Raw genomic sequence first — 14,649 nt, 5'->3', positions numbered from 1 at the left:
TCTAATGAGATGGATGAAACTGGAGCCCATTATACAGAGTGAGGTGAGCCAGAAAGATAAAGAACATTACAGTATACTAACACATATATACGGAATTTAGAAAGATGATAACGATGGCCCTATATGCAGGGCAGAAGAAGAGACGCAGAAGTACAGAACAGACTTTTGAACTCTGTGGGAGAAGGGGAGGGTGGGATGTTTCGAAAGAACAGCATGTATATTATCTGTGGTGAAACAGACCATCAGCCCAGGTGGGAGGCATGAGTCAAGTGCTTGGGCCTGTTGGGCTGGGAAGATCCAGAGGAATCGGGTGGAGAGGGAGGTGGGATGGGAGACCGGGATGGGGAATTCGTGTAACTCTATGGCTGATTCATATCAATGTATGGCAAAACCCACTGAAAAAAAAAAAAATAAAGTCACCATCAGTCCAGGCACATTTGTGGAAGAGACTCTGATCCTGGGACATGATACAGACACTGACGTCTCAGGGACACACTGAGAGCACTCTGTCTCCCTGTGACACATTGGTTCACACTATTCAATGGAGACCAGCATCAGTGGTAACCCATCACATTGTTTGGACTGTACGGGTCACCAGTGATGGCTGGTTAGCATAGCCAGAGTCTCACTGTCACTGGAGGATTACACTCCCTGACAGTAATGTTAGTAGTTTCAGGACAAAGTACTTACCAGCATGAAAATTCCCACCAGCCCATAGGATGAGAGGCAGAATGATTCCCAATATTTTCTTTCATTTCATGTCTCAAGGGAAAAGAATAAAAGCATTTATATGAAACTGAGTTCTTAGTCCATGTCAATCTGCTGGCATAGAGTACAATTATGGAATGATGAAAAGTATACATGTTCATCTGTTAACCATGCATAACAAGACATTCACTATGTCAAAGTAAGCAAAGAGTTCCAAAGAATAGCAAGGAGAGATAAGAAAGCCTTCTTCAGTGACCAATGCAAAAGAAATACAGGAAAAAACATAGAGTTTTTTCCTGGAAAAACTAGACATCTCTAGTTTTTCCAGGAAAAGGAAAGACTAGACATCTCTTCAAGAAAATTAGAGATACTAAGGGAACATTTCATGCAAAGATGAGTACCATAAAGGACAGAAATGGTATGGTCCTAACAAGATATTAAGAAGAGGTGGCAAGAACTATACTATAGAAGAACTATACAAAAAAGATCTCATGACCCAGATAACCATGATCATGTGATCAACCACCTAGAGCCAGACATCCTGGAATAAAAGTCAAGGGGGCCTTAGGAAGCATCACTATGAACAAAGCTAGCGCAGGTGATGGAATTCTAGTTGAGCTATCTCAAATCCTAAAAGATGATGCTGTGGAAGTGCTGCACTCAATATGCCAGCAAATTTGGAAAACTCAGCAGTGGCCGCAGGACTGGAAAAGGTCAGTTTTCATTCCAATCCCAAAGAAAGGCAATGTCAAAGAATGTTCAAACTATTGCAGAGTTGCACTCATCTCACACACTAATAAAGTAATGCTCAAAATTCTCCAAGCCAGTCTTTAACAGTATGTGAACTGTGAACTTCAAGCTGGATTTAGAAAAGGCAGAGGAACCAGAAATCAAATTGCCAACATCTGCTGGATCATCAAAAAACGTGGAGAGTTCCAGAAAAACATCTACTTCTGTTTTATTGACAAAGTCAAAGTATTTGACTGTGTGGATCCCAACAAAGTGTGGAATATTCTTCAAGAGATGGGACTACCAGACCACCTGACCTGCCTCTTGAGAAATCTGTATTTGCACGTCAAGTAGCAACATTAGAACCAGACATGGAACAACAGACTGGTTTCAAACTGGGAAAGAAGTACATCAAGTCTGTATATTGTCACCCTGCTTATTTAACTTACATGCAGAATACATCATGAGGAATGACAGACTGGATGAAGCACAAGCTGGAATCAAGATTGCTGGGAGAAATATCAATAACCTCAGATATGCAGATGACACTACCCTTATGGCAGAAAGCAAAGAAGAACTAAAGAGCCTCTTGATGAAGAAAGTGAAAGAGGAGGTGGAAGAAGCTGGCTTAAAATTCAACATTCAGAAAACTAAGATCAAGGCATCTGGTCCATCACTTCATGTCAAACAGATGGGGAAACAGTGGAAACAGTGACAGACTATATTTTTGGGGGCTTCAAAATCACTGCAGACGGTGACTGCAGCCCTGAAATTAAAAAAAAAAAAAAGAATGCTTGCTCCTTGGAAGAAAAGCTACAACCAACCCAGACAGCATATTAAAAAGCAGAGACATTACTTGCCAACAAATGTCCACCTAGTCAAAGCTATGGTTTTTCCCATAGTCATGTATAGCTTCCCTGGAGGCTCAGAGGGTAAACCATCTGCCTGCAATGCAGAAGACCCAGGTTCGATCCCTGGGTTGGGAAGATACCCTGGGGAAGGAAAGGGCAACCCACTCTGGTATTCTTGCCTGGAAAATCCCATGGACGAGAAGCCTGGTAGGCTATAATCCATGGGGTCGCAAAGAGTCAGATATGACTGAGTGACTTCACTTTCTTTCTTTCTTATTTACAGATTTGAGAGTTGGACTAGAAAGAAAGTTGACTGCCAAAGAATTGATGCTTTTGAACTGTGATGTTGGAGAAGGCTCTTAAGAGTCCCTTGGACTACAAGGAGATCCAACCAGTCCATCCTAAAGGATATCATTCCTGAATATTCATTGGAAGGACTGATACTGAAGCTGAAACTCCAATCCTTTGGCCACATGTTGTGAAGAACTGACTCACTAGAAAAGACCCTGATGCTGGGAAAGACTGAGGGCAGGAGACAATGGGGACAACAGAGGATGAGATGGTTGGATGGCGTTACTGACTCAATGAACACGAGTTTGAGTAAGCTCCAGGAGTCGGTGATGGACAGGGAAGCCTGGCATGCTGCAGTCCATGGGGTCGCAAATAGTCGGAGATGACTGAATGACTGAAATGAACTGAAGTAAACAAAAGTACTATCTCTCTAGTAGGATATTCTGATGTTATTCAAAATGGAGGAAGCATTAAAATCCTGGGGAAAAAGTACACAGAAACCTCAGATGACCCAGACTATTAAAAGCTTTACATTGTTTAGACTAGCAGACTCCAAAAACCATCTATAATCTTGCTTGCTAAAAACACATACTAGAAAAATTTAGAAAATACACTTATTAAAAATTGCAATGTTACCTCTGGAGTGCACTGTTCTGATAATTTCCATAGAAGGGAGCTGATACAAGTGTAAAATCAGCAGTTACTTGGATAACTGGTAGGAATTCCATCCAACTCTAATTTCATCTCTAATCTATAGAATATATTGGGAAATTAGGGAATTTGACAAAACCATCATAATTGAAAGTTTATAAACTAATAACATATAATACCATAGATTTCACTTGACTATGTAAGAAGAAAAATAATGCTCACTACTTGGATCAGGATAACACTGAAAGTCATAAGACTTTCAGTCTCAAAGTTCCCCCAAAGACTTCCCTTGGCAACAGGTATTAATACTAGGATCTCCCCTTCAACATTATGAAACCCACTAACACAATATAAATATCGGGCAATGAAATCTACCTAGAATATCAATGATTGGAAACATAATAATTTTTAGTTAAAAATGCTTAACACAGTATCTACTTGGATCAGTAACACAAATGTCTAGAAAATTCTTCTGATACTAGAATTGCTTACTGATATTAGAATTCCCATTGGCCCTTGAGGATGGAAAGCAGAATTATTCCCAATATTTTCCTCCATGGCATATATCAAGAAGGAAGAGGCTCATCCATACAAAACCTAGTTTTTGGCCCACATCAACCTGTGGGAAAGTATAAATGTGGAAAGATGAAAGGTATACATGTCTCTGTGTCAAAATTGCACAAGACAGGAAGATTTGCTGTGTATCTTTATATAAAATATATGAATTTATTACTCCTCTAGGATTTTTCTGGTTAAAGAAGAGAAAGTATAAAATCTTAAAAATAAAGGAGACTGAAGTTTCAGATATCTCAATGGATTATTGGTGCTAATAAAGTTGTATTAACTAACTACTCATCAACTCAATGCAATTTTTATTATTGAAAAATAATAAACAATACAAAGAACAAATTTACTAAAATTGGCTGTTACCCTAGGAGTGCATTGTTTTGTTATTTCCCAATTAAAAGAGCTAGCACAAGTGACAAAATCAGTACTTTATTGGTGTGGTGATGATGTTTATGGAACTCTAATGTCATGTCCAATATACAAAGTACAAATGAAATTAGAGAAGCTGCAAAATAAAGTTTTTAAATGGCATATTCAGCTACAAGAAATTATAAGAATTCATAATAGATATTCCTTGATCATAAGATGACAAGAATATTATGTTCACAACTTTGACCACAGTAGAAAAGACATAATTTTTCTAAGATATTTGTCTCCAAATTTTCCCAGCACATTTGCTGAAAAATTATTAAAACTAGGATATTTCTTTAAACACATTAGAAACTCAATGAGAATATATGAAAGTGGCCAATGAAATTCATGCAAAAAATCTAAGAATTTGAAGTGCATTCCTTTCACATCTAAAAATGTTTAATGCAGCATGTAGTTGAAGCCAGCATTCAAAATATACGAAATTGCTTGCTCAGTTTATAGGAAAAAGGAAAAACAAAGAACCAACTGTTCTAATTCTATTGACTTTGTTGGCAACAAATTAAAAGATGTCGTGGAGATTCCATACACCTACTTTCAGTTGGGCTTCCCTGTCTCAGATGGTAAGGAATTCGCCTACAATGCAGGAGACCTGAGTTCAATCCCTGAGTCAAAAGATCCCCTGGAGAAGGGAATGACTTCCCATTACAGTATTCTTGCCTGGAGAATCCCACAGATAGAGGAGACTAGCGGGCTACAGTTCATGGGGTTCCAAACTCTTCAATTTACATATAACTGTTCTACTTAATAGAAAATGAAAAGTAGAAGTTCGTAACCTTGAATTTTGACAATTCAAGCACACTGAAGACATCAATAATCACTCGGAATATTTTGGCAGCTCAGACAAATGTGTGAATGGTTCAAGTGTAGTTACAAAGATTTCGCATGGAACTCACTATTCAAGTAGTGATTACCCAGAGTTGATTTACTACAGGTTTGTAGATGCTGGCAGCCAAGTACCCAGAGTTAATCATATCATCCCAAATTGGTTGTTGATCAACCACTGTACAATTCAGCTCCTTTAGCACATGTCGGCATCTTAGTTTCCCAATACCATAGTCCCTGTTTGGGGTACAGCACCCGCTGAAAAAACTGAATATCCTTCCACATTTTTGACTAGCATGGCCTGTGGACTGGACTTTAGCTAAGCGATTTTGTCACTCATTTTGTTCTGATTCCAATGAGGTTCATTTTAAAAGTCACCATTTTTCCAGGTGCACTTATAAAAGGAAACTTTAGAATGAAACATGTAGTAGACACTGAGCTGTTAGGACTGTCTTCCTGGGGACACACCGGTCCACACTATTCAACCATGCAGACCAGCATCAATGGCGACCCCAAGGCTGACTAGCATAGTCAGAGCCCCACTGTTATTGGAGAGTGACACTCCCATCATACTCCCTGAGAGGAATGTCAGTATCTTCAGGACAAAGTGCTTACCAGCATGAAAAATTCCCACTAACCCTTCAGGATGAGAGGTAGAATTGTTCCTGAAGCTCTCCTTCATGTCAGATCTCAAGGAAATAAAACTCATTCATATGAAACAAAGCTCTTAGTCCATCTTGAATTGTAGTAACAGAGTAAATATTTATTAAGATGGGAAGTGATAATGTCCATTTATCAACCAAACAGAAGATGGAATGGTTCTCTGTGTACTTGTTGTTCAGTCGCTCAGTCATGTCTGACTCTTTGCGACTCCATGGACTGCAGCATGCCAGGCTTCCCTCTCCTTTACCATCTCCTAGAGTTTGCTCATCTCCTGGGGTTTACTTAGGTATTTTAAAGTTTTATTCCAAGCAAAGAAAGAGCAAACATTATTGAAATAAAAGAGACATGCATCCAACCTGGGCTAGTGATCTGTTTCACTATTGATAGTATACTTTGTTTCAATGCTATTTTCTCAGAACATCCCACCCCGTGCCTTCTCCCACGGAGTCCAAAAGTAAGACGGAGTCCAAAAGTCTGTTCTGTACATCTGTGTCTCTTTTCCTGTTCTGCACATAGGGTTATCATTACCATCTTTTAAAATTCCATATATATGCATTAGTATACTGTATTGGTCTTTACCTTTCTGGCTCACTTCACTCCTGTATAATGGGCTCCAGTTTCATCCATCTCATTAGAACTGATTCAAATGAAGACCCAGATGGATGGGATGGGAAGGGAGGCGGGAGGGGGGGATCAGGATGGGGAACACATGTAAATCCATGGCTGATTCATGTCAATGTATGGCAAAATCCACTACAATATTGTAAAGCAATTAGCCTCCAACTAATAAAAATAAATGAAAATAAAAATAAAAAAAAGAAATAAAAGAGACAGAAAACATGAATAACTCACCATATTATTAATGCCTCACAGTATTTGAATTAACAACGTCTTCATAAAGCCATGTGAATTCCTGATTTCTTAAAAACAATAATAAAAACAATCCTGCAAAAATCTTATTGAAAATTGGGTTGTATTTCTGGAATATATTGTTTTGCCATTCTCAGATGTCATGTTACCAATGACAAAATGGCACTTCCCTGGTGTGTTGGTGAGAATTCCAAGCAACAAAATGTACCTTCCATTAAACATCACTTCCAATCTATAAAGCACAAGGAAAAATTTGGGAGATAGAGAAAGAAAATCTTCTTAATATAATGACACAAGTTTATGCAATATTCACCACAGACAGTCACTGGACAACTGGACAGCAGAACAGTTACACTCACTCTTCAGAACATGGTAGTATACAGATTAAGATTTTACAAGCCATTAGTTCAAAGTCTCCCAGTAGACATGCCTCAGAACCAGGCATTACAACCAGAATCATTCTTATACACATATGAAACACATTGAGGGCAGAAGTCATGATATATATACATAAAAATGCAAGAATTTTATTATGATTTCATGTCTAAAAATGTTTCATACAGCATATAATTGAAGCAGCAATCAAATGTATGTGAAACTGCTTCCTCACATAATGGGAGAAAAAAGAGAGATACAACTAAATGGCAGTTGAAAACTTAAGACAGAGTTGGCAAGTAGATTAAAAATACTATGAAGACATTCCAAAATACAGTATCTATGCTTCGACTTCCATGTAATTGTTTCATTTAATATAGAAGTGAAGAATAAAAACCTATTATCTCTTTGAATTTTGACCATCTAATTGCCCTAAAGAGACTGTCACTCAGAAGATTCCAGCAGCTCAGAGAAACAAGTGTAGGCAAAACTGCACCCCACATTTTCAGCACTCATGTGCTGGTTCTCTAGAGTCTAATGCTGCCACATGAGCACTCAAGAGAGTTTCCACATTATCCCAGCACTGTAGAAGTACAGATCTCTGCCTAGTTCAGTTTATCAAACACATGCATGTTGGTGAACTTTCAAAATACAACAGTCCCTCTTGATACCTCACAGATGAAAAAGCTCAACTCTCCCTCCATATTTTGTACAAGGTGGGTTCTAGTCCTCAGTTTCAGAAAATTGATTAGGTCACTCATTTTGTTCAGATTTTCTGAGATGAATTATTACAGTCATCAATCCAGGCACATTGCTAGAGAGGGTATTTCGAACCTCAGTTAAACAACAGACCAGGTATTCAGGAGTTCATCACCCACAGACACACTGAACTACCATATTCAGTCTTGGAGACCATATACTTCCCAAGACTCCAAGGCTGAGCAGAATAGTCAAAGACTTACTGTTATTGACCTCTAATATTGACCTCAAAATTATATTACCTCTAAGAGGAATGGAGTATTTTCAGGACAAAGTGTGTACCAGTTTGAGAACGAATCTCAAAGATGAAAAGGTTAACTTATTCTCAATCCTGTCCTTTATGTCACTTCTCTTTCATATGAAACTCAGTACGAGATCCATGCTACATGAAAGAATAAAGTAAAATGTGGAAAGATAAGAGGTAAATGTGTCCATTGGTCTCCTAGACACAAAGTGGCAGAGTTCACAAACGCACCCTCATTTGAAATAAAATAATGCATTTGTCTCCTAAACTGTTCCTGATGTCATTCCAACATTAAGTTAATCTCTACCCTCCATCAGAGCAAATACTGTCCAGTATTTTCTTCCATCAAATCAGATGTTTACAGGCAACTGTAGAATTTGTAAAAGTTATTTGTTAACTTTAAACATGATAGTCACTATTGATACTACTTGACCAACTGAACTCCCTCCATAGCCTAGTATAGCCCCTTGTGCTGGACCTCACCTCACAGAAATAATTTCGTCAGCCATTTTATTCAGATTCCTCTGAGGCCCACTTTGAACTCATCACCAGTGCAGGTACATTTGTAGCAGGACAGTAAGTTACGTAGCAGAGACTGAGCAGTCAGGATCCCAACACCTTCAGACACAACCATCAGCAGTTTTAAATGATGGGGATGAGGTCATCACAGTCAATGATCTAGTATCAGTTAACTGGCTTGGCCAGAGTTTTATTACTATTGGAATGTTCCAACACTCTAATGTCAGTATTCTCAGGACAAAATGCTTACCAGTGTGAGTCTCCAATGAACTGTGAGGTTTGAATGGCAGATTTAGTCAGATATTCTCCATCATTTCACTTCTCAAGGTGAAACAAATATAATTCTTTCGAAAGAAATCAAGTGTGATTCTAAGTTGAACTATAAAAATAGAGCAAAAGTGAAATTTTTTGGTAAAATTTGGTAAAATTTCACTGATCAACTGGCCTAGGAATCCCTACACTGCACATATTCTCACTTAGTCTTGAAAATCTCTAGACTAGATAATCTCCCTCTAGGCTAGAGAATCTCCCTCTGTACCTAAGAAGGCTAAAAGCCAGGTGACACAGATCAGGTCACACCATGAAACTGAGCTGCCTGAACTAACAGAAACTATTCATTTCTGTATGTAGAGTTTCTCACTCCAGAGAGAGCATTCAGTGTAGAAAAAACCTTCTAACACCTTATGGATGACTAGCAGGAGCTACAAGAAGACTAAGTAAAATCAAAGAAACCAAGGGACCAAAATAGCAACAAATCAGCTCTGACAATTGGACTGCAAAGAAAACCACAAACTTTAGATGCAAGACATTGAATTAAACCAAAACAGGGTTTAGGAACTAAAATAAAAACTGTAATAGAAATCAGGTACCCTAATTTAATATAAAAACTGCACAACAGAGCTACAACTAGAGACTATCAAACTAAATTAAGTCAGAAAGAGATAGACAAGTAGAATATATCACCTACATGTGGAATTGAACTAAGGCACAAATGAATCTATCTACAAAACAGAAAGACAAGCACAGATATAGAGAACAAACTTGTGGCTGCCAAGGGGAAGGAGGGGAGGGAAAGGGATGAACTAGGAGTTTGGGGTTGGTTGATACAAACTATTATATTTAGAATGGATAGACAAGGTCCTAAGTGTATAATACAAGAAATGACATTCAATATTCTGTTATTAGTCATAATGGAAAAGAGTATAAAAATGTATATATGTGTATAACTCAGTCACTCTGCTATATAAAGAAATTGGCACAATATTGTTTATCAACTATACTACAATAAAAAACTTCCAGATAGAAATGAAAAGATGACATATTACAGAAGAAAAGTAATCATGAAAAGAATGTGAATAGAAAATCAATGAAAGAAACAAAAGATGAAACAATGCAGTTATCAGAATAAATAATAAAATACTGATGAAAAATTTGGGGTGTGAATATAAAATATCTTTAAAAAGTGAAAATGAAGACAAATCTCCAGTAAATAACAAAAATATAAATAAATGAAATGAAAATGGAATTGTATAATAAGTAAGAAAAGTTTACCAGACATGATCATTATTAGAGAGCACAAAACATGGAAGATATTAAGTGAAATCAGTGAGGATCAAAAGATCAAAAAAATTTAAAAAAGAAAAAATGATCCAAATCCCACAAAGGATCTGTGTGAAAAAATAAGATACCTAGATATTAAATAACTCATTAAAAAGAATACTAATAAACTAAGGTTGTTGCTGTTGTTCAGTTGCCCAGTCATGTAACTCTTTGCGACCCCATGGACTGTAGCACACCAGGCCTTCATGTCCCTCACCATCTCCTGGAGTTTGCCCAAGTACATGTTCATTGCACTGGTGACACCATCCAGCCATCTCATCCTCTGATGCCCTCTTCTCCTTCAGCCCTCAATCTTTCCCCAAATCAGTGACTTTTCTAATGAGTTGCCTGTTCACGTCACATGGCCAAAATACTGGAGCTTCAGCTTGAATATCAGTCCTTGCAGTGAATATGCAGGGTTGATCTCCCTTAAGATTGACTGGTTTGATCTCATTGCTGTCCAGGGGACTTTCAGGAGTCTTTTCCAGCACAGCAGTTTGAAGGCATCAATTTTTTGGCATTCTGCCTTCTTTACAGTCCAGTTCTCACAACCGTACATGACCACTGAGAAGAGGGAATGGTAAACCACCCCAGCATACTTGCCTCATGAACTGTACAAGAGGCCAAAAAGATATGACACCAAAAGATGAGTCGCTCAGGTCTGAAGGTGTCCAACCTGCTACTGGGGAAGAGTAGAGGAGAATTGCTAATAGCCCCAGAATGAATGAAGTGGCTGGGCCAAAGTAGATATGCTGCTCAGCTGTGGGTGTGTCTGGTGATGCAAGTAAAATTCAATGCTGCAAAGAACAGTATTGCATAGGGACCTGGAATGTTAGGCCCATGGATCAAGGTAAACTGGACACAGTCAAGCAGGAGATGGTAAGAATAAACATCAATATCTTAGCAATCAGTGACTAAAATGGATAGGAATAGGCAAACTTAATTCAGATGACCATTATATCTGCCACTGTGGGCAAGAATCCCGTTAAAAAAATGGAGTAACCCTCATAATCAACAAAAGAGTCCAAAATACAGTACTTGGGTGCAACCTCAAAAATGACAGAATCATCTTGATTTGTTTCCAAGGCAACTCGGTCAACATTATAGTAATTGAAGTCTATACCCCTACCATGGATACAGAAGAAGCTAAAGTTGACCATTTCTATGAAGACCTAGAAGACCTCCTAGAACTAATACTTAAAAAGATATTCTACTCATCCTCAGGGATTGGAATGCAAAAGTAGGAAGTCAAGAGACACCTGGAGTAATAACAGGTAAGTTTGGTCTTGGAGAACAAAATGAAGCAGGACAAAGCCTAACTGAATTCTGCCAAGAAAATGCACTAGTCATAGCAAATACCCTTTTTCAACAACACAAGAGATGACGTTACACATGGACATCAGTTCAGTTCAGTTGCTCAGTTGTGTCCGATTCTTAGCGACCGTATGGAGTGCAGCATGCCAGGCCTCCCTGTCTATCACCAAATTCCAGAGTTTACTCAAGCTCATGTCCGATGAGTTGGTGATGCCATCCAACCATCTCATCCTCTGTCATCCTTTTCTCCTCCTGCCTTCAATCTTTCCCAGCATTAGGGTCTTTTCCAATGAGTCAGTTCTTCGCATCAGGTAGCCAAAGTATTGGAGTTTCAGCTTCAGCATCAGTCCTTTCAATGAATATTCAGGATTGACTGCGTTTAGGATGGACTGGCTGGATCTCTCTGCAGTCCAAGGGACTCTCAAGAGTCTTCCCCAACAACACAGTTCAAAACCATCAATTCTTCAGTGCTCAGGTTTCTTTATAGTCCAACTCGCACATCCATACATGACTACTAGAAAAACCATAGCTTTGACTAGATGGACCTTTGTTGGCCAAGTAATATCTCTGTTTTGTAATATACTGTCTAGGTTAGTCATAGCTTTTCTTCCAAGGAACAAGCATCTTTTAATTTCATGGTTGCAGTCACCATCTGCAGTGATTTTGGAGTCCCAAAATAGAAAGTCTGTCATTGTTTCCACTGTTTCCCCATCTATTTGACATGAAGTGATGGGACCAGATGGCATGATCTTAGTTTTCTGAATGTTGAGTTTTAAGTCTGCTTTTTCATCCTCCTCTTTCACTTTCATCAAAGGGCTCTTTAGTTCTTCTTTGTTTTCTGCCATAAGGGTGGTGTCATCTGCGTATCTGAGGTTATTGATATTTCTCCCAGCAATCTTGATTCCAGCATGTGCTTCATCCAGCCCAGTGTTGCTCATGATGTACTCTGCTGCTGCTAAATCGCTTCACCCGTGTCCGACTCTGTGCGACCCCATAGACGGCAGCCCACCAGGCTCCCCCATCCCTGGGATTCTCCAGGCAAGAACACTAGAGTGGGTTCCATTTCCTTCTCCAATGCATGAAAGTGAAAAGTGAAAGTGAAGTCACTCAGTTGTGTCCGACTCCTAGCAACCCCATGGACTGCAGCCCACCAGGCTCCTCTGTGCATGGGATTTTTCCAGGCAAGAGTACTGGAGTTGGTTGCCATTTCCTTCTCCAATGATGTACTCTGTATATAAGTTAAACAAGCAGGGTGACAATATACAGCCTTGATGTAATCCTTTCCCTATTTAGAACCAGTCTGTTGTTCCATGTCCAGTTCTAACTGTTGCTTCCTGTCGTGCATACAGATTTCTCAAGAGGCAGGTCAGGTGGTGTGGTATTCCCATCTCTTGTAGAATTTTCCACAGTTTGTTGTGATCCAAACAGTCAAAGGCTTTGGCAGAGTCAATAAAGCAGAAGCAGATGCTTTTCTGGAACTCTCTTGCTTTTTCCATGATCTAACGGATGTTGCCAATTTGATATCTGGTTCCTCTGCCTTTTCTAAATCCAGCTTGAACATATGGAAGTTCATGGTTCACATACTGTTGCAGCCTGGCTTGGAGAACTTTGAGCATTACTTTACTAGCATGTGAGGTGAGTGCAATATGCAGTAGTTTGAGCATTCTTTGGCATTGCCTTTCTTTGGGATTGGAATGAAAACTGACCTTTTCCAGTTGTGGCCACCAAATGGTAAATACTGAAATCAGACAGCCAGCAAAAACAAGACCTGGAACTGACTGTGGTTCAGATCATCAGCTTCTAATAGCAAATTCAGGCTTAAACTAAAGAAAACTGGGAAAAACACTAGGCCAGCCAGGTACGACATAAATCAAATCCTGTATGAATTCATAGTAGAGTAACAAATAGATTCAAGGGACTAAATCTAGTTAAACAGTGTGTCTGAAGAACGATGGACAGAGGTCTGTTGTTGTTCAGTCACTTATTCATGTCCGACTTTGGGATCCCATGGACTACAGAATGCCAGGCCTCTCTGTCCATCACCAACTCCCAGAGTTTACTCAGTCTCATGTTCATTGAGTTGGTGATGCCATCCAACCATCTCATCTCTGTTGTCCCCTTCTCCTCCTGCCTTCAATTTTTCCCAGCATCAGGGTCTTTTCTAATATTCAGTTCTTCACATCAGGTGGCCAAAGTATTAGAGCTTCAGCTTCAGCGTCAGTCCTTCCAATGAGTATTCAGGATTGAGTTTCTTTAGGATTGACTGCTTTGATCTTGCAGCCCAAGAGACTCTCTAGAGTCTGTAACATTGTACAATTAAGGTTAAACATACAAAAATAGTAGTACAAACATATATGAAACAGTGAATTCACAATTTAAAAAATTTCTACAGTCAAAAATCCAGAAATTAAAAAAGGCATCTAGAATCAGAATGTAAAAAAATATTCATAAAAATGTTCATAAAAAATTATATAACATTTTGGAAAAATATGAAAGCAAAAAACAAAAGAGATGTACCTGATAAGAGGACTAAGAAACATTTAGGTGTAATTTATTATTTTAAGAAATATTTAAATTGGCAAAAATTCTTGGTTTAAAAAGGTAAATTAAACAACTAAAAAAACAAGAGTAAAAACAAAAACATGAAGTGTGATATTATAAGGTCACACACAACAAAAATAAGGGTCAATAAAATACACATCGATACAAAGAGTTTTTTGAAATTCTTGCAGCACACCAATTAAAAATGGAAAGGAGGGCTCTGAAAATTTTTTATAAAGCACTTGACTGAAAACAATGGCAACTATATCATAATATAACACATATGACAAACAGTGAAGAAAACAAGTAGGAAAAGAAAAAGATGAATAACAAAAATTTCATGATCCTGATTTACAGAGCTAAAATAAAAATGTTCAATGAGCCACATTAAAAAAAAAAGAAAAGAAAATATACAATGATATACCATAGAAACTCATACACAACCTGGGGATGGCTACATTAGCTAGGTAAGTACTCACAAGAAGATTGTTTCTGAGCCTAAGGCAAAGATAAAAGCCTTTCACTTGGACCACACAGAGACAGAAAGGAAATGGAGCCTATCCAATGCCCAAAGTTGTAAGGCGAGACACCTAAAACAGCTGAGTAAACTGATGTGGGGCCTCGCACTTTTGAAAGTCAGTCCCATCAGTGCCCATACTTTAGCAAACCAAGAGCTCTTGTAGGACCATGGTGACATCCACAGTCACCAAAACT

At 38.6% G+C, this 14,649-nt stretch overlaps 1 long non-coding RNA gene across 6 annotated transcripts in view; it reads right to left on the bottom strand.

Annotated features, from left to right (window-relative positions):
- Positions 1 to 14,649, bottom strand: part of LOC136147401 (uncharacterized) — a 41,541-nt gene that overhangs the window by 16,626 nt on the left and 10,266 nt on the right. For 5 of the 6 annotated variants that reach the window (XR_010659180.1, XR_010659182.1, XR_010659178.1 and 2 more), the window contains one exon: positions 8,732 to 8,860. The exons of the other annotated variant lie outside the window; for it this stretch is intronic. This is a non-coding gene — a long non-coding RNA (uncharacterized lncRNA). The remainder of the gene's footprint in view (positions 1 to 8,731; positions 8,861 to 14,649) is intronic. 6 annotated transcript variants of the gene reach the window in all.

This window comes from Muntiacus reevesi, chromosome 15 (genome assembly GCF_963930625.1).
Source record: "Muntiacus reevesi chromosome 15, mMunRee1.1, whole genome shotgun sequence".
Taxonomy (NCBI): domain Eukaryota; kingdom Metazoa; phylum Chordata; class Mammalia; order Artiodactyla; family Cervidae; genus Muntiacus; species Muntiacus reevesi.
Note: the sequence above shows the minus strand (reverse complement) of the source record. Positions and strands in the feature narration are given on the sequence as shown.